The 23297-nt window shown below is 38.9% G+C and overlaps 1 protein-coding gene across 10 annotated transcripts in view; it reads left to right on the top strand.

Annotated features, from left to right (window-relative positions):
* The window catches only part of TMEM144 (transmembrane protein 144), a 79473-nt gene that overhangs the window by 8689 nt on the left and 47487 nt on the right, over nt 1–23297 (top strand). For 4 of the 10 annotated variants that reach the window (XM_047856456.1, XM_047856461.1, XM_047856460.1 and 1 more), the window contains exon 1: nt 19239–19344. The gene's annotated coding sequence lies outside the window, so the exon portion shown is untranslated. Of the gene's footprint in view, nt 1–19237; nt 19511–23297 lie in introns of those variants that run through there. The other 6 variants (XM_047856459.1, XM_047856462.1, XM_047856458.1 and 3 more) reach the window with 3 other exon arrangements.

The raw sequence follows: 23297 nt of genomic DNA, 5'->3' as shown, positions 1-23297 counted from the left end.
AGTTTTCTAAAAAGGAAGGATTCTCAAATTTAAAACTTCCACAAATTATTATCAGTTTATATGAGGTGAATATGAAAAATCACTAAGCATGCAAAGAAGAAAAAAAAACAGAAATTTTAGAATTGTCAGAATCCACATATAAATTTATTATGTATATATATAAATATATATATAAAATGTTTAAAGGAAGACAAAATGAGCATGTAATAAAAAGGGATTAAAAATAAAGAGGACATATTTTTAAAAAGTTTTTATAATATTATTCATGGGTGGGGTGCCTGGGTGACTCAATCAGTTAAGGATCTGACTCTTGATTTTGGCTCAGGTCATGCTCTCAGTCGTGAGACTGAGACCAAAGTCAGGCTCCATGATGGGCATAAAGCCTGCTTAGGATTCTTCTTCTCTCTCTCTCTCTCTCTCTCTCTCTCTTTCTGTCTGTCTCTCCCCTACTCACATGCATGCTCTCTCTCTCAAAAAATAAAAATAAAAATAAAATACCATTCAGAGGTGATAAAACAAATTGTTAAAATTAAAATTTAATGGATAAAATTTTTGGCCCTGGACAAATAATGGCTCTGGACCCAATAATGTAGCTTATGTTGAACTAAATCTTATACCAAAAATAACTTTAAAAGTTGGGAAAACATAAAAAATTCTTTGAAAGCATTGGAGAACTAGCTCAAGTAACATTGAGCAGCAAGAATCCTTGAGAAAAGAAAGCACACAAGGTGCACTCCTCAGAATTTTTCTGAGGGCACTTTCCCAGTGTTGGCAAGAGTGAAAAGAGCTCAAGAAGAAAGAAGCATGCTGCTAGGTCTGAGGAGTCAGAGAGTGAGTTTGGGGATGCCCAAGGAGATGGGATTTGAGGAGCAAAATATTGGAGAGAAAGGAACTTCAGAGGGAGTGCCCAAAAATCTGCATTCAAATTTCCCTCAAATGGCTGGTCAGCTTCTGAACTGTGAATGTGCAAGGCAATCCTGAATAAATTAGTAAACAGCAGACAGAAAGCTCAAGAACTGAGGTAGATTTCAGCAACCAGACAGCACCAGGGGTGTTAAAAGATTGTTATTCAAGATGGAAGAGACTTGAAGCGCTGATACCTAGGCATTCCCTAGGGCTAATGACCACCCCTATGAATAAAAGCAAAATGGAAATAGGCATAACAAAGCTGAAAAACAAGTCTTGACTGGATCAAGGTCATTCACTGTAACTCTTTGACTAAAAATCTTAATACTTTTTGGAAGAATATTCTATAAAGCCTCTACAGTTTATCATTCATAATCTGAAAAGCAACTGAAAATTATACGCATGCTAAAAATAAAAGAAAATGACCAATATGAAGAGAAAAGACAAGAAATAAAGAGATATAGGTGCCATCCACAGGACCACCACAGTCACCACTGCTGGCCCTGATCACCTGGAGAAGCCCAGTCCAATGCTATTTGGCCACTTTTTGCACCTGGGAGCACATCTCACTTCACACTGGACTTCCTCTAGCCCAGGCTACTGCTTGACCATTCTTCTTCCCATACACCTGTGCAAGTCAATGGCTTCCTGCACCAAATGTCTCCAATAGTAGGCTACCAGTGGTCATCTCCCCCAAAGGCAACTGAAAATTTCTTGTCAGAAGAAATTTGGCTGGAATCCCCATAGTTCCATAAAATAAGACTTGAAAACTTTGTCCTTCTCTCTGACTTGCGTACTTTGTTTGGATCATACGTTAGAAGGCCAGGAAAAATGGCTGCCCATCACATTTTTAGCTGCTGAGAAGTACTCCAGCTTTAACCAGGAGGTGACCTGTACTTACAAGATTCAGACTTTTTAGAAAGTCATTTGTTCACTGTAAAAAGAGATTAAAGAAATCATGACAGAAGGCAATAAATTTCATCAAGTATAGTAATCTTTAGAGTATCCACATGACTATAACGTGCTATAGTCTTCATAGTATCCACATGACTGTTCAAAGTATAAACACATTTATTCTAAGAACTAGGTAGTAGATAAGAGCCTTTTGTAAAGCGTTGCTTATTTGTAAGATGGCATATATGAAATAGTCCTAATGGACAATGAGGGTTAGCTAGATTCGCTTAAAACAGGGAACTTTGTGCCTGTGAAAGTTATACACTTGGGCCCGTGAAATAAATACACTTCTTTCAAGTGTATTATGGTGCTCGCTTGCATTTTTTTATTCTTTAAACATTAAAGTATGCCATACTATAAAGTACTATAATCTTGTTACTGAAACAAGAAAAAAAAATCATAACGATTCCCACTTCTGTATAAAATAAGATGTTCTACTACCACTGTTCTTCTAACCGCCCAATGTATTAACGATCCCCTGATGTGCTTTGGGGCAAGTCCATGAATTGGCAGACTTTCTGTTGAAATTAATCTAAGAGAGTCTGATTACATGGTGAACAAATAGGCTGAGGAAAACCTCAGGTGATAATGTCATTTTTTTTTTTGGCTATGGTTTTAGCTTGATAATTAAGGTATATTTTTGTTTAGAACCAAATGACATTAGTTTTTATGTTTCTGAAACTGGAAATCCTTTTCAGTCAATATTTTAAAGAAATAGAAAGCCATAATTATTTTCACTCTGAAGAGCTAGTTAATGAATGCAAAGAGGTTAGAGAAATTTAGAGCTACTCATCATTTAATGGCATTTAATGTTTATTTTCAGTGTGTTTAATATGGGTAATTTCTGCAGGTCCTCTAAAAGAGGAACAATGCTTATTGATTAAACGTGGGAAATGATAGTCATTACACCAAATTCTACTTAAGACCTGTGACTGTATTACACGTTATACGGTGGAGTTCATTTTTCATGCAATGTCTTATTTTTCTGAGCTATAAAATAGAGACAATGATTTTAAAAAGAGTGACAGGGGGATGCCTGGGTGGCTCAGTTGGTTAAGCATCCTACTCTTTGATTTTGGTCACGTGACAATTGCACGGTTTGTGAGTTACAGCCCAAGCCCACATTGAGCTCTGCGCTGATAGTGGGATCCTCTCTCTCCCTCTGTCTCTGCCCCTCCCTTGCTTGTGCATGTGTGTGTGCATGTGCTCTCTCTCTCTCTCTCTCTCTCTTTCTCAAAAATAAACTTTTAGGGGTGCCTGGGTGGCTCAGTCGGTTAAGCATCCGACTTCGGCTCAGGTCATGATCTCACCGTTTGTGGGTTCGAGCCCCGCATCGGGCTCTGTGCTGACAGCTCAGAGCCTGGAGCCTGTTTCAGATTCTGTGTGTCTCTCTCTCTGCCCCCCTGTTCACGCTCTGTCTCTGTCTCAAAAATAAATAAACATTAAAAAAAAATTTTTTTAAATAAATAAACTTTTAAAAAAAGAGAGAAAGAGATAAAGAATCCACTGGTGATTCAGACTTTAAAATACTAAGATTATAAAGTTAAAAAAGCAAAAAATGAATAAAAAAGATGAATGAGAAAATTTCAACAGAAAATTGGGACCACTAAAAAGAATCAAATGAATATTCTTAATCTGAAAAAAAAAATCTACAATGAAAAGTATTTATTTGTTTTTTTTTTTTGTGGTTCCAGTGTTTTTTTTAATATATATATGAAATTTATTGTCAAATTGGTTTCCATACAACACCCAGTGCTCATCCCAAAAGGTGCCCTCCTCAATACCCATCACCCACCCTCTCCTCCCTCCCACCCCTCATCAACCCTCAGTTTGTTCTCAGTTTTTAACAGTCTCTTATGCTTTGGCTGTCTCCCAATCTATTTGGGTTTAAAAGGCAGATTGGACAAGGTAAAAATGCAAGGTTTGTAAAATCAGAAACAGGTCCCTAAGAAATATAAAAACTGTCAGAGAAGAAGTTGGAAAAAAATAAGAACTGAGTGTTTAAGAGATACATTGGACACAATTAAAAGATCTAATACATAACTGGAGGCCCAGAAGAAAAGAGAAAGACAATGTGGCAGAAACAATATTGAAAGAGATAATGACAGAGAACTTTCAAACTGGCAAAAGACATCAGTTCAAAGTTCCAAAAAACTCACTGAACTCAAGGAAAGATATGTCAAAGAAAACCAATAACCACCTCTTGGTCAGTTTACTAAAAAACAAAATAAAGGGGTGCCTGGGTGGCTCAGTCGTTTGAGCGTCTAACTTTGGCTCAGGTCATGATGCCACAGTCTGTGAGTTTGAGCCCCGCATCGGGCTCTGTGCTGACAGCTCGGAGCCTGGAGCCTGCTTCGGATTCTGTGTCTCCCTCTCTCTCTGCTCTCTCTCTATCTCTCTCTCTCTCTCTCTCTCTCTCTGTCAAAAATAAATAAACATTAAAAAAATTTTAAAAACAAAATAGAGTTGAGAATTTGTAAACTGAAAGGTGGGTCAGAAAACGATATATAAACTGAAACACAGACAGTTACTAGGTTAGAAAATACATAAAGGAGTATAAGAGACTTCTTAGACACGGTTATGAGAAAGATTTAAGACAAGAATAATTTGAGGTATAGAAAGAGAGGAGAGAACCTGACAAAAGCAGTATTTGAAGAAAAAAAAAAAATGGCCCTGAGAGTTCAGATTCAAGAAATGCTACAAACTCCAGCAAGGATTGTTTCAAACAAACATTTTTATATAAAGGAAACAATACCAAGTTTGAATAACTGAAACATACTTGTATTTTACAGTGGAATCTTAGAACCAGAAGAGGCCTGAGAGATAAGCTGATATGACACACTGATCTTAGAGAGGAAGCAGATCGAGACCTGCATAAGCAAATGACCTAAGGAAAGGCACAGATAAGGCACAGCCAGAATCGGAATTCTTGAATTCAAATTAGGCAATATTTTCACTATACAAGACCTTCTCTCTCATTTAACTTTATATGTTCAGCAGCACTATCCAAAGATATAGATCATTCTATCATTTTTAAATTATGTTTTCTTAATTAAGCTCTTTTTAAATCTTTCTTGCTGACTTCCATATTACCAAACAGATTGATAGTGTAAAAAAGAATTCTAGGTCAATCACTTACTCAGGTTGCTTAATGTTAGAAGTAGAACAGGAACAGAAATTCAGATTATTGAACTTTCTATTGCAGAGTACTTTTCATCTCCAGCTTGGTGGTGGTGGTGTTTGGTTTTGGGGGGTTTTTTTGTTTGTTTGTTTTCTTTTTTTTAACATTTATTTACAATTGAGAGACAGAAAGACACCAAGCATGAGCAGGGATGGGGCAGAGAGAGGGGGAGACACAGAATCCGAAGCAGGCTCCAGGCTCTGAGCTGTCAGCACAGAGCCCAACGCGGGGGCTCAAACTCACAAACTGTGAGATCATGACCTGAGCTGAAGTCAGATGCTTCACCGAAGGAGCCACCCAGGCGCCCCAAGTGGTGGTGTTTTTTAATAGCACTTACGCACTGCATGTAAGACCATGAAACTCCTGTTCTTTTACCTTCACCTTAGCAATGATTATCTTGTGACTCAATCAATTTCTGTTTCTTTAGTGCTTTTTTTCCCCAGATATATTGGGGTATAATTGACAAATAAAATTGTATGCGCTTAAAGTGTACAATGTGATCATTAGATATATGTATACATTGTGAAATAATTTACACATGCAGGCACTTGCACATGTGTGCACATGCACACACACACACACACACACACACACAGCTTCTGTCCATAGGAGCTGGTCTAACTCAGCCAGATTTCACCTTTTTTCTGCACTCTTCCAGTCTGGGGATGTGCCGTGCTAAACAGCCAGGAAGCCTAGTTCTTAGTGTCCAAGGAAGAGATGAGAGCAGGGAGTAGTTCATTGGGGTCAAATATAAGGTCCAGGTACTTGATGGGGCTTACCAGGGCTTAATAGAAGCCAGAAAAATATAGAAATAGTTCAATGGTGCCATCAGCCCACCTCCACCCTGCCCACAGCCCAGAAACACTACCAGATTTTAGAGAGTGACCTTTAAGTTAGGAAAATCTGCCAATGTGTAGCTGGGCCTGCTACTTTGACCCCAGACCCAAAGGGGCAGTGTAAGTGAAGGGCACTGGAGCTGAAGCCTCTTTAGGTTCATGCTACATCTATGTCATGAAGCTTGGGTTAAGAGAGACCCATTTGGCCAGTAGCCAGAAATCCTGGAGAGTTAGACAATCAGGCACTATGCTGACAGAAAAGTTGGATTCTGTACCTCACAATACAGGAAATAGGATTTTCCTGCACTCCTTTCTCCAAGATTAAGTTAGTTTTTACCTACTCTTTCTCCTTTTATTTATTCTTTCTCCGTACATCCAATAATTCCCTCTGCTTATTTCCATTATTTCACCCATCCCCTGGTATTGTCATTTGACATTAGTGGATACTCTTTTCGGTTTCAGGCAACAGAAAACCCAGAGACCCTAGTCAAGCTTCCACAAAAAGAATTTTATTGGCTAGTTTCCCTCAAATATCCAGAGGTAGAGTAGGCTTTAGCTCAGTTCAGCCATGTCTGGCAAAGTTTCTTTGTGGTCTTTTTGGCTGTATCCTTGGCTGACTTTCCTCCTGATCACAAGGTGGCTTCTTGAAGAAACAGCAGACTGCATGATCCCTCTTTCGCATCTAGGTAAAAAAGATTAGAAGCATCTCACAACCATCAAACAAGATTTCTGAGCTTTGTGCAAAAGACAATCACTATAGATAAGAGTGTCATAGAGGTTTATACCTTGGTTATATGCTTATTGCTAAAACAATAGCTGCTGTAAATGATTTTGAATTGCCCCTGGAGCTGGATGTGATATCCATCCAACACAAATCCTTAATCTCCTGGCTGCAACACAGTGGGAAACAGAATGGCGTTAGATAGACAAACGAAACATCCATTATAACTATGGTGGACTTTTATTCTATCGTCTCTAGAAAGCCATGGCAACCTGGAAGATAGAGACATCTCTGTGTCTTCAGGCCCTACCTCATAGCTGCCATAGAATCAGTATTCAATAGTCACCTGAATGAACAAATAAAATAACTGATTCTCCTCAGAAATCTATTTGTCATCAGCCATCCTGTAATTCTTAAAGCATATTGTATTTGTAATAATATTTGCACAACACCTTATTGTTCAATCCCACCCTTCATGGTTATAATTTTTACCTATTGCTTCCTGGGTGTTTCACTTTGTTTCAACACATTACTGATTATTTTTAGAGCTGCTATTAACACAGACTTCAATTGCTGTCCTGTTTTCCCCTTGAGCAGTGAAGCAGTTGCCATGGAAACAGAATCCAATATCTCTCTCTAGAGCCTCACACCAATGCAATTTGATGTGGGGGACTAACATACTACCTCCTACCTGTATTTTATAAGTCTGAAGATATATTACCTCAAAAGACGCAAGTCATTACTGGGTTAAGGCATACTAGATGGAGTATGGGTTTGACAGCTTGTCCAAAAGATGTATCAGAGCCCTCATCTGGAAATAATACCCTAATCAGAGTTGGAGAAAGGTTTTCATGCTTGAATCACCTAAAAATTCTAAGCCTCCAGGTAAATTTTATTTAAAGACGGGAGGAAGGATCATTTTAATTGGCACCACTCATTCAGCACAAAGTCACAGACACATAACCTTTCTCAAAGAGCCATGTATAGTGATTACATGGGCTCTCCCCCAACCCCTGGCTTCAACCTGATCCTCCACAAAAAGTGAGGTTTGAAATTGAATCCAGGTTGACTGGTAGGAGAAGAGAGGAGTAATTTCCCAAGTATCTCAGCTGAGCCAGCTCCCATCAGCCAAGGGCAATCTCTCAAAAAGTTGTAGATCTAAGCCTTAGCTTCGGTGCTCTCAGCAGCTGGGGGAAGGATACACTAGCTGTGTGGGAGACTACATAGGGAACCAACAGCTTGACTGCATATGAGTAGAAATGGTTCATCACCATGTCCTAAACTCTCAGATAAAGCAAATTTTTGTAGTGTAAAACCAAGCTTTGACTTTGTTGGCACTCCATAATCTTTTATTTTGTGACCGGATATGTTATGATGGAATTTTCTATCCTGCAGTGAGATATTTACATAGTCTATCTCTGTAGGTATATATCTGAGGGTAATCTGAGTTACCATGCCAAGGACATGGAATGGAAGAAACCAGGATGAGGTAGATGCAGGTGAGAACAAGGCAAGCAAGAGAAACATTAAAATATTAGGTTCAACTGTATCAACAGGAAACTAAAGCATAGAGACCTAAGCAAAGTGAGTAGTGAGTACACAAGGCACAGCCATTTAATCGTAAGGGATATTGAATTTTAGCAACAAAGAGATAACAGTGAGCACATCGATGAGAAACACAGCAAAAAAGGTACATGTGCAGACTGGAACAGCATTAAAGACTTAAATCAGCACCAGAAAAGAGAGGAGCCAGGGGATGAGGCTAGGCTAGAAGACAATAGTCAGGATCCCACCCTGATTTTGTTGTAGGATTCCAAAAGATTCTGTTACAGGATCTTTTTCTTAGTGCAATATTTTTCAGTTGGAGAAGCAAAAGACTTGTTTTTTGGATTTGCTTTGTTTTTGACTATCTGCTTGTTTGGTTTACAACCCTGGCCCTATCAAGATGACATTTTAATGATGAAACTCGGTATAATCTACTTTTGTGCTATGCCTTCTCGTCTCTGAAAAAAAGGAAGTTTATCCATGAGCTAGATCAAGCCTAATTCTTCAAATTCCCTGTTTGCCAGTTTTGCTCTTTGCTGTGTTAACCCTTGCCCTCATCCTAGCCTCATCCCAGCTGCTCCCAAGGAACATTCAGTTCTCATCATTTCTCTAGGAGAGAAGGAGGTCAATATTATTAGTGGAGTGTATTCTGCATACCACCAGGTTTGGAAATATTTTTTTGTCAAGACATGCATAGGCTTTCTCACACTGAATACCTACCTCCACAACAAAGCCAGCCCACACTTGGCCCAGTCCTACCTAGGACTCAGGAGCATTCAAGTTTGCCAGGTTCTCTGCAAGGTATTAGTTGGGGCTGCTTTTTTGGCTCTTTCATACTAGGCCCATTTCCAAGTGGCTGGGTATAGATCTTGTTCTTACTTGATTTGCTTTGGAAAAATTTCTGACCTTCTCCTATTCTGACTCTTTCTTGGCTGCTCTGTACCTACTTAAACCCAACCCTCCACACCTGCCCCCACTTCATTCACTATGTCCGTTCTTACTGTCATACCCATTCTTATTTTCACAATCCTACTATATTTTCCTCTCTTAGTCCATTATAGAATGGCTAGACGGGCCATTGAGTGAGAATTGAGTGAGGGGATGTCATAGAAAAAGAGTCAGAGGAGAGCTTAGAGTGGGGCCAAGACCTTGTAGGCCATTGTGAAGACTTTGTCTTTTACCCCTAAGGAAATGGGGAGCCATTGGAAGGTTTTTCAGCTAAGGAGTTAACATTGTGTAAAAATGATGGAAAAGGATCACTCTGGTTGTTATTTTAGGAACAGACTAAAATAACGGGGAGTTGGGGGGGTGAGTAGGAGGGGCCACAAGAGTGAAAGCCAGAAAAACTATCTGCTGACCATCATCAAAACAATTTAGATTGAGATGATGGAGGCTTGACCCAAGATGGCCACAGTAGAGGTGATAAGATGAAGTCAGATCCAGATATATACATATATATTCAAGGTAAAAGGATTTCTTGACAGAGTGGACATAGGGTATGAAAAAAAAAGATAAAAGCAAGGTTAATTCTATGGGTTTCTATCTGAAATTATTTAAACATCTATATACTACGTCAGGAAATCATGATTGTGCCAGGCATTATCCTATGCCTTTTGCCAATCATAACTCATTTAATCCTCATAACCCTATGAGACAGATGTTATTAGTATTCCCATTTTATAGATGAGGAACTTGATACACAGGTTGCTTAAATGACTTGTGTAAAGTCCTTGTGACTGTTGTTGCCATTAACTGAGATGGATCAATGTAGGAGTGGAACAGGTTTAGAATCCTACTTTTCTACTTTTTAAGGCCTCGAGACCATTAACTGTCCAGGCTCAGTCCACCTTTGCTTTCAGCTGCTATTAATCCATGGTATCTGTTTTTCACCTACTAGGATTATTCCAGATTCTCTAGGTTGGCACCAGGATTCCCACATCTGGGTCTTCTACTGGAAATAGGGTTGGCTGGTAACATTTACCAGTCCTTCAGGGGGAAGGGGGAAGTAACATTTTCTGAGTATTTGCTGATTTCTGTGATGTAAATATTCTCACCATAGCCAATTTCAAACAATATGATTTCATTGAATGTGGAATTTGGAAGAGATGCACACAATTTGCCCTCAGCTGTAACATACCACTAATTGGAGCCATGACAATAATTTTAAAGCACTAGAGGGGGCGCCTGGGTGGCTCCGTCCGTTAAGCGTCCGGCCTCAGCCCGGGTCACGATCTCGAGGTCCGTGAGTTCGAGCCTCGCGTCCGGCTCTGCGCTGATGGCTCAGAGCCTGGAGCCTGCTTCTGATTCTGTCTCCCTCTCTCTCTGCCCCTCCCCCGTTCATGCTCCATGCTCTGTCTCTCTCTGTCTCAAAAATAAATAAACGTTAAAAAAATTTTTTTTAATAAAATAAAAAAAAAGCACTAGTAACTATCTAGCAATCATAATTCAGGGCTCTCAAATGAGAGGGAGAATTTGTGATTGGAGATATAGCCAAACTAGTTGAGAAAAATAATTTATACTTGAACTAGGAGTTGAAGTTGAGATGATAAAGCAAGAATAGAATAAATCCAAGAATGGGGAATACTGAAGGGGCTATATAACTATAGGAGAGGTCAATGGTTGAAATAGCTGATTCCCAATTGATAGCACAAAAGTCTAGAGCAGGGATGACTAGGATGTAAACCTGAAGAGACTTCAAAGACAGTTCAGCCAATCAGAAGTCTCAGAAATAGGTAGAGGAATCAGAACTTCAAAAGCAGGCAGTAGCAAGAGATACTCAAACACAGTGTCAGCCAAATGAATGCTCTACAAACCATCTGTTTCTGAATCTCTGAAAGGCATTAAAAAAAATATTTCTGATGCAGCCTGGAGCCTGCTTCAGATTCTGTGTGTCCTTCTCTCTCTGCCCCAACCCCGCTTGCTCGCTCTCTCTCTCTCTGAAAAATAAACATTAATTTTTTTTTAATAAATAAAAAAATATTTCTGATGCAATGTGTCTGGCTTGGGTAAGGACCAAGCTCCGTAAGTGATTTATGTGTAACAGTATGTTTGAGAACCTGGTAAATAATAAAGGCAGAAAGAGTCAGGTTATCAAGGCATCCCAAGAGCAAATAAAAGACATCTGATTTGATATTGGCGTTTAGGACAAGCTTTGCAGCAATGCTTGCAAGGAATAGGACAAAGATAATACAAAGCCAATTAATGTGACACACAGGTAAGAACGGATGCGAAGACCTGAACACCGAGGGACACATGAGGCATCCTTAGCAAAAGTACACAAAAGCTCCTGTACACATCACCAAGAAGTTTTTAGCTTCTTAGCAGTGAGTGCCAAGAGAAAATTTTATTCAGAGAAACGACACTACCATTTTACCTGCACAATAGAGTGGAGGACGGAATGCAAAAAACAAGACTGAAAGTAAGAAGACTAATGAAGGCAGCAAATCAAGCATATGATGATAAAGGCATGAAGAACAGTGGTGACAATACGGATGGAACAGTGAGGTTGGTTGTAGAAATATTTTAGTTAGAACTCACCTAGGATATTTGATTGGGTATGGAGAATGAGGAATAGGCAGAAACGGAAGAGGATTCCCACATATCCAAAACGGGTGATTCAGCAAACCCTTCCATTCTGGAAGACAAGCACCTAAGGAAAAGAGAGATGAAAAAGTGTATATGCATCAAGACTCTTGATTGCAAATGAAAGAAAATAACTCATTTGGCTTAGGGAAAAAAAATGACTTTTCTTGCTGCATGGAATCTAAGAAAGGATTAAACCAACAATAGGGTAGTGAACAGTGAGAGCTATGGTGCTGTCTTCCTAGAATATATTTTGATATCCATTCTAATAAGACTTTTATGTTTTGATTACAGCTATGTCTGACCTACCCACGCACATAGAAATAGCATAGGAACTGGATCTGGCCAATCATAACACCCATGCTTTTGGCCAGAGTGATTAGCTCAGAGGTGGTCCTAAGACCTGAGCTAAGCCAATCAATCAGGGGACCTCAGGAGACTTTTCATTAAAACTAACAGAGATTTTCTCCCTAGAGCTTTTGTCTTTGGGGTCACAGTTTAGGATAGATGAAAGACTGGAGCAGCTTACAACTGTCTTCCTCAGCAGCCTAGAAAAAGCCTAATGGCGGGGGTTCAAGTGAGACCAAGTCAAAAGCTGAGGCAAGCAGAGATGCAAGATGGATAAAAAGAGATCTGGCAGTTCTGAAGTGTCAGTTCCAGAAATAAATAGAGGCCTGGTTAATGCAGTTACTTCACTGATCATATTAGCTACTGTAAGCTCCTTCCCAACCATATAAGAAAATAAATTCCTTTTTTCTCCCCTAAGCTAGTTAGCAATGGGACTCTGTAATACAAAGTATACTATTCTCCGTTAATACCTCCGAAAGGCCAGAGATACAACTGGGCCTCAGGGAAACTAGATTCAGGGACTGAAATATCACGAGTCCTCCCCCCTTTCATCAGTGCCTCTCTCTGGATATTTGTTTCATTCTCTCTCACTACAGACTACTTTTACAGAGTTGGAAATGTGGCCACAACAGCTCCCTAGTTTCACTTTTCATAGGTTCCATCCCTATTTTTGAACTTGGTTCTATCTCTATTTTTAAACTAGGTTTTTATCTCTATTTTTGAACTTGGACGCACAGAGAGTAAATGGCAGTTTTACTCTCTGCCTTTTACTCTCTGTGCGTCCAAGTTCAAAAATTCTAAGAAAGGATTCTAATTGACCCACCTAGTGTCATATAATAATAGATCAGTGCATTGTAACTAGGGTTTTTAAAGACTATGATTGGCTTAGTTTAGGCCAGGTTGACATCCCTGAACCAACCAAATGAGGCCAGCGGGGCAGACTCACGTAAGAAAATAGCAACGCTCAAGGAAGCTCAAGGAGGAGACAGAGGAGTAATTCTGAAAAGAATTGCAGTACTAGTTCTAGAAGAAGCAGAAACATAGCTGTCAGTGTCCCTTCCTGGAAAGATGATGTTTTAGACATTGTTGAATTTGAGGCCCAATGCAGGGCCAAAAGAAAGCCAAGGAAATGTGGCCAGTTAAAATTATCAGTCAAGTCTACAGAGGACAATTTATGGATATAATTGATTCTGACGAAACAGATCACCCCAGACTATAAACTGCAAATGTAAACTATAAACTATATATAATTTTACCCTAAGATTACTCAAAACTCCAGTTTTCTTTTTTTTTTTTTAATTTTTTTTTCAACGTTTATTTATTTTGGGGACAGAGAGAGACAGAGAATGAATGGGGGAGGGGCAGAGAGAGAGGGAGACACAGAATCAGAAGCAGGCTCCAGGCTCTGAGCCATCATCCCAGAGCCTGACGCGGGGCTCGAACTCATGGACTGCGAGATCGTGACCTGGCTGAAGTCGGATGCTTAACCGACTGCGCCACCCAGGCGCCCCAAAACTCCAGTTTTCAAAACAATCATGTGGTTATGTGCTATAGTAGAGTGACATTGTGAGGTAAGAGAAGAGAAAGTGTTGGGAATCACAAAGGCAGGACCTTAGGAACAAAATATCCTAATTTCTATCTCCCTCGTATTGGGCATGAGACAAGGTCATGGACTGGCAGAATCTCAGGACTCCAAGATTTTTGGTCTGAACAACTGGAATAAGGTTGCCACTGGCTAAGAAAGGGAAGATTACAAGAAGGGCAGAGTGGGGGTAAGTTTGAGTTTTCTCTCAGACCTTTAAGTGGAGTTTTCAGGTAAGCTATTCAAAATATGGGACTGGATTTCAGAAGAGCGATCTGGGCCCTCCAACATTAAGAGGTCAGGGATGAAATGAGAAACCACCCAAGCAGACTGATGAAGGAGCCTTCGGAAGATAGGAGACAAACCAGGAGAATGTGGTGTTCTGGAAGCCATGTCAATGAAAAATAGCAAAAAGAAAGGAAAAATCAACCATGACAGATCCTGCTGAAGGGTCACGTAAATAATGACAGAGACATAATTGTTGGATTTATCAATGTGGCTGCCGCCAATGATGTGGACAGTCTCCATTAAGTGATAGAAGCAAAAGACAAAAGTTACACTTTGACCATGAATGCCAGCAGAAAATACCAACATTAAATTGGAAGCAGTTCTGGAAACTAGAAGATGCATAAGACATCTCAGGACTCTTGACTCTTCATGTTCATGTTGTTCCATAAGCCACACCCTTCCCCTATAGCCAGCGACACCATGAGAGAGAGAAATCGGGGAACTGAGAGGCTATTTGGCAAACTGGGCACTATTTGTGTGGCTTTTATTTTGCTAAGAGAGACCAAGGATTAGATAAAGCTTCTGCTTAAATGAATAGATTGGACTCGGCTTTTAATTAATTTTTTATTCCTTCTCATGAGCAGTGGAGAGAAAAATCAAATCTACTAAAGATTAAACTAAAGGAACTACATTTATATTCATATTGGATTTTTTGCCTGTGCTAAGTGTTTCACCTTCATGGGTCCTTTTTAGTATGGTTTTTCCAGTTTTATTGAAGTATAATTAACAAATAAAAATGGTGTGTATTTAAGGTGTACAATGTGATGATTTGACGTACATATACATTGTGAAATGTTTACCACAGTCAAGCTAATTAGCATATCCATCACCTTACATCCAGTTACCTTTCTGTGCGTGTGTGTGGTGAAAAGACTTAAGGTCTCTCTCAGCAAATTTGAAATATATAAAACAATATTTTAACTAGTCACCAACTATACATGACATTTCCAGAAGTTATTCATCTTATAACTGAAAGTTTGTACCCTTTGACCAACATTTCCCCATTTTCCTTGCCACCCTCTCACCCCGGCCCTGGCAACCATCATTCTGTACTGTGCTTCTCTGAGTTTGAGTTTTTTAGATTCCACATACAAGTGAGATCATGCAGGGGTTTTTTTTTTTTCCCTTTCTGTGATTGGTTTATTTCACTTAGTATAACATCCTCTAGACTTATCCATGTTGTCTCAAATGACAGGATTTCCTTCTTTTTTTATGGTTGAATTCTCTTCCATCACTATATATATATATATATATATATATATATATATGCATATATATATGTATATATGCACACACGCACACACACACACACACATAATATTCCATTATATATCACATTTCTTTATCCATTCATCTGTTGACAGACACTTAGGTTGCTTCATTGTTTCCCTATGTTGGCTATGCTGCAGTGAACATAGGAATGCATATCTCTTTGAGATACTGATTTAATTTAATTTGGATATATACCCAGAAATGGGGTTGCTGGATCCATCATAAATTTTCATTAATACACTTTGCACATCAGATGCATAGCTAATGGTTTACAATTTTTTTCAAATATATCTAATATTTTCCTTGTGATTATTTAGCAACCGTAAAGCTATCTCTTACTAGTGGTTCTGGCCCATGAAATTGAATTACATCCAATTTTCATCCTAAAGGGAGAAATCAATATGATAAGCTTGAAAATGAGACATCTACCCGAAAAATACAAGGATAGTGGTAACATAGTAAAAATAGGAGGACTCATAAGTCAGAAACCAAAAAAGTCAAGATGTAGCTGATTTTATCAGTGAAGGAAGCAAGCTTAGAGAATTATCGAGTATGCGTGTCAAGACACATAGATGTATTAGTTATTTACCTGTGTCAGATACTGACTTGCATGTGCATTTCAGGTCTATTTAGTCAGAAAAAGGCACAAATCTCATGATATTTTGAAAATTGTATTGAGAACTAATAACTCCAAGTACTGAAATCACAGACATTTTGGTTTACAACTGCCACTGTCACTTACTACAGCTAAGTGATTCTGAGCAAGTTACTCTTTGAACTTGGGTGTCCTCATCCATAAAATGGAGATAAGGCTAGCATGTGCCTCCTCAAGGTGTTCTAAGTCTGGAACAAGATAATGAAGATAAGGGTCTTATGTGCCGTGCCTGCCCAAAGTAAATGTTCAATAATTATTATTTGTGTTGTTTTTATACTCCATCCGGAAGGCTTTCTTTTAGAGCCCCATCAGTACCTTTCTTTCCTGACTTAGTTCTCTACCTCACTTAGAGCTCTTGCTAGATTTCATCAATGATATGCTCATCAGCACCCCCGATGATCTTTCTCCTTTGTCATTCCACCATAAGTATTATGCTGACTTACACCTTGTGGAACACTGTTAAAGAAATATCACATGGTCAGACCAACCAGCAAGGTATGAGAGGCCATATATGTTCATTGGAGGGCATGTTAAAGATTATTTATGCAAAAGGATTTCCTTTTAGCTAAGATTTGAGTCAAGAGATTTTAAATTTCTGAAGAGTAAACTTAAGCAAAAACTTTGAATGTAGCACTATAATAAGTTTTGGTCTTCTAAAGATGTAGCCTTCAAATTACCTAGACAAACCATTCCTTTGTTTTTAGAAAATCAACAGATGATCCCTTTAGCTGTATAAATGTAAGGCAAGTTCTTTGTTCTTGACAAAATTGTGGCACTCTGTAGCTGAAGTCAAGTGTTGTAGTTTGATCCGTCATTATGCAAGGTAGGATCAGAGTTAGATCTGTGAGAATACGGACTTCATTTCTATTATTATTATTATTATTATTACTACTGGTTGACTTATTTCTCTGATTTTTTGTTTCCTTTTTGCTTGTTATGTTTTTGAGGATTGTTTGCAAGAGATGAGGCACAGAAGAGAGAAGCAGCTTTCCTGAAAGACTTAGCATGAACAGAATGCTCTAAGACCCAGAAGATATCATAGTGAGAAGAGGTATCCCCTGAGGTCCATATAGAACCATTCAATGCTCTGCTCCCTTGGTGAGCAACAGCTATGAGAACATGGCTAGGGTGCCACCTGCTCATCAGTCACAGCAAGAGGAGGTCTTTCTCAGACGACTTGGATGGTAGTGATTGTTAGCCTGGGGAAGCTAACACAAGAAAGGAAGAATACGAAGATGTCACACTGGGAGTGTGAGCACTTGGGAGGCTCCCTTTGGAGATTGCCAGACATAATTGCAAGACTCTTGGATGCTGAGGTCTTGTCAACATACTGTGGGAGGCATTGTAATTTGGTCATTAAAAATAAAAGAGGCTTAATCTTACATACAAAGACTGATGAGGATTTCTCCCAACATCCTTACACTACATTTTTTTATTAGATACAATCTCTTCAAGTGTCTTGAACAAGATTACCCAGGAAGAGACAGTGACTTAGGCCCCAATATTTTAAACTATAGGAAGTTGTAATAATAGCAACAAACAACGAAAAACAAAGCAAAAATCTTCTCTACCATTCATCAGTCCAGAATCAGAACTGTAGATAAAGCCAAGTGAAAATTTATCAGAAAACAACATTTCTCCCAAATATATGCTGCAGCCATAAAGTGTCATAAGAGCGCAAATATTGGAGCATCTACTGATTTCTTACTGAGAAATCTTTTTCTCTAAAATCATAGACTATCAGAAACACTTTTGTTTGAAATGATTCAGTAGTAATAAAACATCCCACTCTTGTCTGGAAGAGTTCAGCTGTGACACAGCGAAGCAGCCTTGATTTACAGGCCACGTGCAGAGCTTCAGATAGCAGGTCTCTGCGAATAACACTTGACATCTATTTTAACTTTCTTTCCAAGAAAGGTCCACTTTAGAGGCACCTGGATGGCTCAGTTGGTTAAGTGTCCAACTCTTGATCTCAGCTCAGGTCTTGATCTCAGGGTTGTGAGTTCAAGCCCCAACTTGGGCTCCTCACTGGGCATGAAGCCTACTTAAAAAGGAAAAGAAAAAAAAAAGGTACATTTCACAGTCCAGAACTGATATTGGTCCCTTTACATACTGCCCATCAAAACACTGCTGCATTTACACTGCACCCAAACTCCAATCTTTGGTAAAATCCTTAACTCTTTTCCTTCCTTTGCTGAAACATCCCACAATTCCTTTGTTGTGCTGTCTCCCACATCTCAATGAGTCTGTACATCTGGCTTATTTAGTGTAAGGTTTGTCCCATATGGTCTCAGGCTGATTGGGCTAGGAAACAAACATGTCCCACATTTTAGAGTCTCCTTTTTTTTTTTTAATTTTTTTTCAACGTTTATTTATTTTTGGGACAGAGAGAGACAGAGCATGAACGGGGGAGGGGCAGAGAGAGAGGGAGACACAGAATCGGAAACAGGCTCCAGGCTCTGAGCCATCAGCCCAGAGCCTGACACGGGGCTCGAACTCACGGACCGCGAGATCGTGATCTGGCTGAAGTCGGATGCTTAACCGACTGCGCCACCCAGGCGCCCCAGTCTCCTTTAAGCACATTGATCTGTCTGTATTTTATCCTATTCCATAAGCAGAAGTAAAGAAAATAACCTAATTGCAAAACAAAGTATGTTTATAGATAAAAGTTTCCATATTATAAACATAGAAAGGTCTTGAGACCAAAGAGGAAAAAATCAGACTTTAAAATGAAAAACAAAAAAAACAGAGTTGGTTTCCTTTCACTCTACTAAAATGTGGTCTGTGCCTCTTAGAGTACAAGAATGGTCAAAAAGAGGGGTTTTTCTTCTTACTAATATAATGAAACAAGTAATATGACAACAACCACCGTATCACTTGAGTGATACTGAAAACTTTGAAATATGAACCTCAAAAACCTCTTCCCAGTCCTCATTCTTGGCCTATGACCTTGTTTACTATCTCATTGAGAAGCAGAAAAGAACGAAAAGCCAGAAAAGAGTGTGGTCAAATTCCCACTTCTCACCCTTTTGCAATTGCACCGATACACTGTTCCTATCAGTGACTTCTCTGCACCTAACAAGGGCTATTCCCTCTGCTTCTGTGCTAGATCCCATGTGCTTGTGCCCATGCAAGGGCATTATTTCAGTAATTCTCTTCCCGTTTTCCCTGGCAATCAGCATCTAAGTCAGCCCCCAGTGATCCTCAGCTCCTGGTATCCATATGCCATTTACGTAGTCTCCTCTCTCACTGGATCAGGGACGAACTGTGTGACCCATAGAATACTGCAGAAGCAATGGTGTGTGATCTCAGAAGCTAGGTCATAAAGGACAATGACACTTCCACCTTTTCTAATTTCTCACACTAGGGAAAAATGCACCATGTCATGAGAACATTCAAGCAGTCCCACGGTGAAGCCCATGTATAGAGGAACTGAGGTCTTCAACCATCAGCTGGACCCAACTTGACAGTCATGTGAGTAAAGCAACTTGAATGTAGACCTTCTAGGCCCAACTACATCATCAGATGACTGAAACCTCATCCAACATCTGACAGCAACTTTATGAGACATTCAGCGAGAGTCTACCCGAAGATACTCCTGAATTCGTGACTCACAGAAGCTGTGAGAGATAAGTGTTATGTAAGCTACTACATTTGGGATAATCTGTTATGCAACAATGGATAACTAATACATCCACTGTGATCAAAATACTTCAGTGGTTCCCAATTTTCCCCAAAGAAAGCCAGTCCTCTCGATGACTTCCATCCTGTTCACCACTATTACCTCTCTAACTTCATCTCCTACCACTCTCCCTTCTCTCCACCTTAGTCCCAGCCATAGTGACCTCTTTGCCATCCCTCAAATATGCCTCAGGGCCTGTGCTCACCAGTCCCTCACCCTTCCCCCACCTCATTCATGCCTTTACTCAAATGTCTGTCTCTGAGTGAGGCCTTTCCTGACTACCCTTCTAAAAATGCAGCTTCCCTACACACACCCACACCCACATACATTCTGCATTTCCTTCCTCCTTTCTTTTTCTTTTTTCCCCTTCCATATATTACTATTTAATATACTATATATATCACTTATTATCTGGCTCTCCTTACTAAGGTGAAAGCTTACTTGATGCAGAGATTTTTGTCTACTTCCAATCTCTAGAGCAGTGCCTGATTTATTATAATACATACTTCATAAAGATTTATCCAATGAGCATATGAATGGTAAAGATACAAGAAAATTCAATTAATAGTAACATTAAAAATGCTTCAAACACAGACCTTTTGTGACCCACTCCAAGTTTATAAAGCTGTTTCTAAAATGTGCTGTTAGTACCTTTCTTTCCTGAATGATTGTTTTACAAAAATAGCAGTTAAGGGGCACCTGGGTGGCTCAGTCAGTTAAGCATCGGACTTCGGCTCAGGTCGTGATCTCAAGGTCCATGAGTTCGAGCCCCGTGACGAGCTCTGTGCTGACAGCTCAGAGCCTGGAGCCTGTTTCGGATTCTGTGTCTCCCTCTCTCTCTCTGACCCTCCCCCGTTCATGCTCTGTCTCTCTCTGTCTCAAAAATAAGTAAACGTTAAAAAAAAAATTCAAAAATAGCAGTTAAATGGCAAACTATCCTAACCAATTGTTTGCCTTTTTCTTTGTGAAACTCAGACCAAAATTGAAATTAAATTATAGTAGTTATATGAGTCCTTAGGATCTGTACCTTTCATTTTGTTTTATCTTGTTTTTTTCCTAAGTTCCTTGTTCTTTTTTTCAAGTTTATTTATTTGTTTTGAGAGAGAGAGAGAGTCCACACATACAAGTGGAGGAGAGGCAGAGAGAGAAGGAGAGAGAGGATCCCAAGCAGGCTTTGCACTGTCAGCACTGAGCCTGATGGGGGCTGGATCCCATGAACACAACCATAAGACCATGACCTGAGCCAAAACCAAGAGTCAGAGGCTTAACCCACTGACCCACCCAGGCAAGCCATAAGTTCCCTGTTTTTTATCCATTATTCTTAACTATTTCATTTTATGTTCTCATTCTACACTGCTTTAAAGACATTATAAAATTAATATAAATGAAAAACAAACAAGCAAATAGTGTTTGTGTTTTCTTAAACTCAGGAGATTAAAACTATCACTGGTTGAGCATACTTACAGAATTGTGAACTTTTTAAGGAACAAAGCTTTGATTTTTGTGAACCTTTGTAAAAAGTCAACATAAGGTAATAGTTTTATTATTCAACAAGATAAACTTTATTATAAAATATTTAACATGAAAAATATGCTCTGGATCAAGATAGGAATATCTATCTCAACATTAAGTCAACAACACTCAGTACCATAGTGTATTTTATCTAATATTACCTAATAATTTCAAATTATTCTTAGAAACTTTTGTTTGTTTCATTATGTAGTAAAACTCTTCTTGAAAATTTTTTGTGTTAAATTGATTCCACCTTTTCCAAAGAACCAGGAAGAGCTCTTTTAAACACTAAAGCATATGATTACAGGGGCACCTGGGTGACTCAGTTAAGCATCCGACTTCAGCTCGGGTCACCACCTTGCAGATCATGGTTTCAAGTCCCACATCAGGCTCCGGGCTGACAGCTCAGAGCCTGGAGCCTGCTTTGGATTCTGTGTCTCCCTCTCTCTCTGCCCCTTCCCTGCTCACTCTCTGTCTCTCTCTCTCTCAAAAATAAATAACATTAAAAATATTTTTAAAGTACATTATTACATTATCTGATGAATCAGCAGGTTTTTTTCTGCCTTCACACCATTTGTAATTTCTCATTATAGAGATCCTCAAAATGTACCTTATAGGAGCCTCTAGGATCACTTAGCAACTAGGAGAAGCAGAGAAAATAACAGATTTTTTTAAAGCTCTTACATCCATACATACCCCAAAGGGTCGTAAAATGATAAACATGAGTTCTGAGATTACACACGGGAAACAGTGGTTTTGATTCTTTAGGGAAGAATAAAATAGTACTTGACAGAAGTCTCACTTTAGAAGTATTTCTCATATTTAGTGAATGGTTGTAAAAGATAAACAAATAGTGCACATTTGTGTGTGTGTATACACATATATATCACTGTATTTTAAATTTAATGTAGTTGGTATGCTTCACCTGACTGGGGAAAAGAGTGTGGCTGCTATAAAATAATCACAAACTCAAAATAATAATATTTTTGTAGATTTTATTTTTTGGAACAGTTTCAGATTACAGAAAAAATGAGCAGATAGGACAGAGTATCCATATATGGCCCATCTCTCCCCTCTCATATTTCCCCTATTATGAACGGATTTATTAGTGTGCATCTTTGCATATTAATGATGCGTTGCCTCATTACAATTGATGAGCCAATATTGATACATTACTATGGACTAAAGCCCAGAGCTTATATTAGGGTTTACTCTTTAGGTTGCACAGTTCTGTGGATTCTGACAAATGTCGAATGTCATATACCCACCACGAGAGTGTCATAAAGAATAGTTTTGTTGTCCTTACAATCCCTGTGCTTCACATATTCATCCATCCCCTCCTCTCCTTGAACTCTTTGAAACACAGGCACTTTTACTGTCTCCCTGGTCTTGCTTTTCCCAGAATGTCATAGAGTTGGAATCATACAGTATGCAGCTTTTTCCCATTAGCTTTTTTCACTTATCAGTACACATTTAAAATTCATCCATGTCTTTTTGTAATTTAATAGTTCATTTCTCTTTATTTCTAAATAATATTCCACCGTACGATGTACTATGGTTTGTCTATCCATTCACCTATTAAGAGACATCTTGGGCACTTCTAGTGTTTAGCAATTATGAATAAAGCTGCCATAAACATTTGTGTAGACCTAAGTTTTAATTCATTTGGATAAATACCTAGAAGCATGATAGCTAGATAATATGGTAGGACTATGTTTAGTTTTATAAGAAACTGCTAAACCGTCTTCGAAAGGAACTATATACCATTTCCATTTCTACCAACGAAGAATGAGGGTTCTAATTGCTCCACAGCCTGTCTGTTTATATTGTCAGATTTTTGGATTTCAGCTATTTTAGTAGGTGTACATGGTTTCAAACTGCAATTTAATTCGCAATTGCGGTTTCAATTTTCAATTGACTAATGATATATTACTTTGAGCATCTTTTCGTACGATTATCTGCCATTTTTATATCTTCTTTCGTGAGATCTGTTCAGACCGTTAGTCCACTTTTCAACTTGCGTTGTTGACTTTTAAGAGTTTTAAATATTTTTAGATGGAAGTTATTATCAGATATGTGTTTTGCAAGTATGTTCTCCTGTATGAGGGTTGTCTTTTCATTTTTTAATAATGTCTTGGAGAGCATACATTTTTTTTTCATTTTAATAAGTCCAATTCATCAATTGTGTATCTCACTGATTGTGCTTTTAGCGTTGTTTATGAAAGCTCATCAC

This window comes from Prionailurus viverrinus, chromosome B1 (assembly GCF_022837055.1).
Source record: "Prionailurus viverrinus isolate Anna chromosome B1, UM_Priviv_1.0, whole genome shotgun sequence".
Lineage (NCBI taxonomy): Eukaryota > Metazoa > Chordata > Mammalia > Carnivora > Felidae > Prionailurus > Prionailurus viverrinus.
Note: the sequence above shows the minus strand (reverse complement) of the source record. Positions and strands in the feature narration are given on the sequence as shown.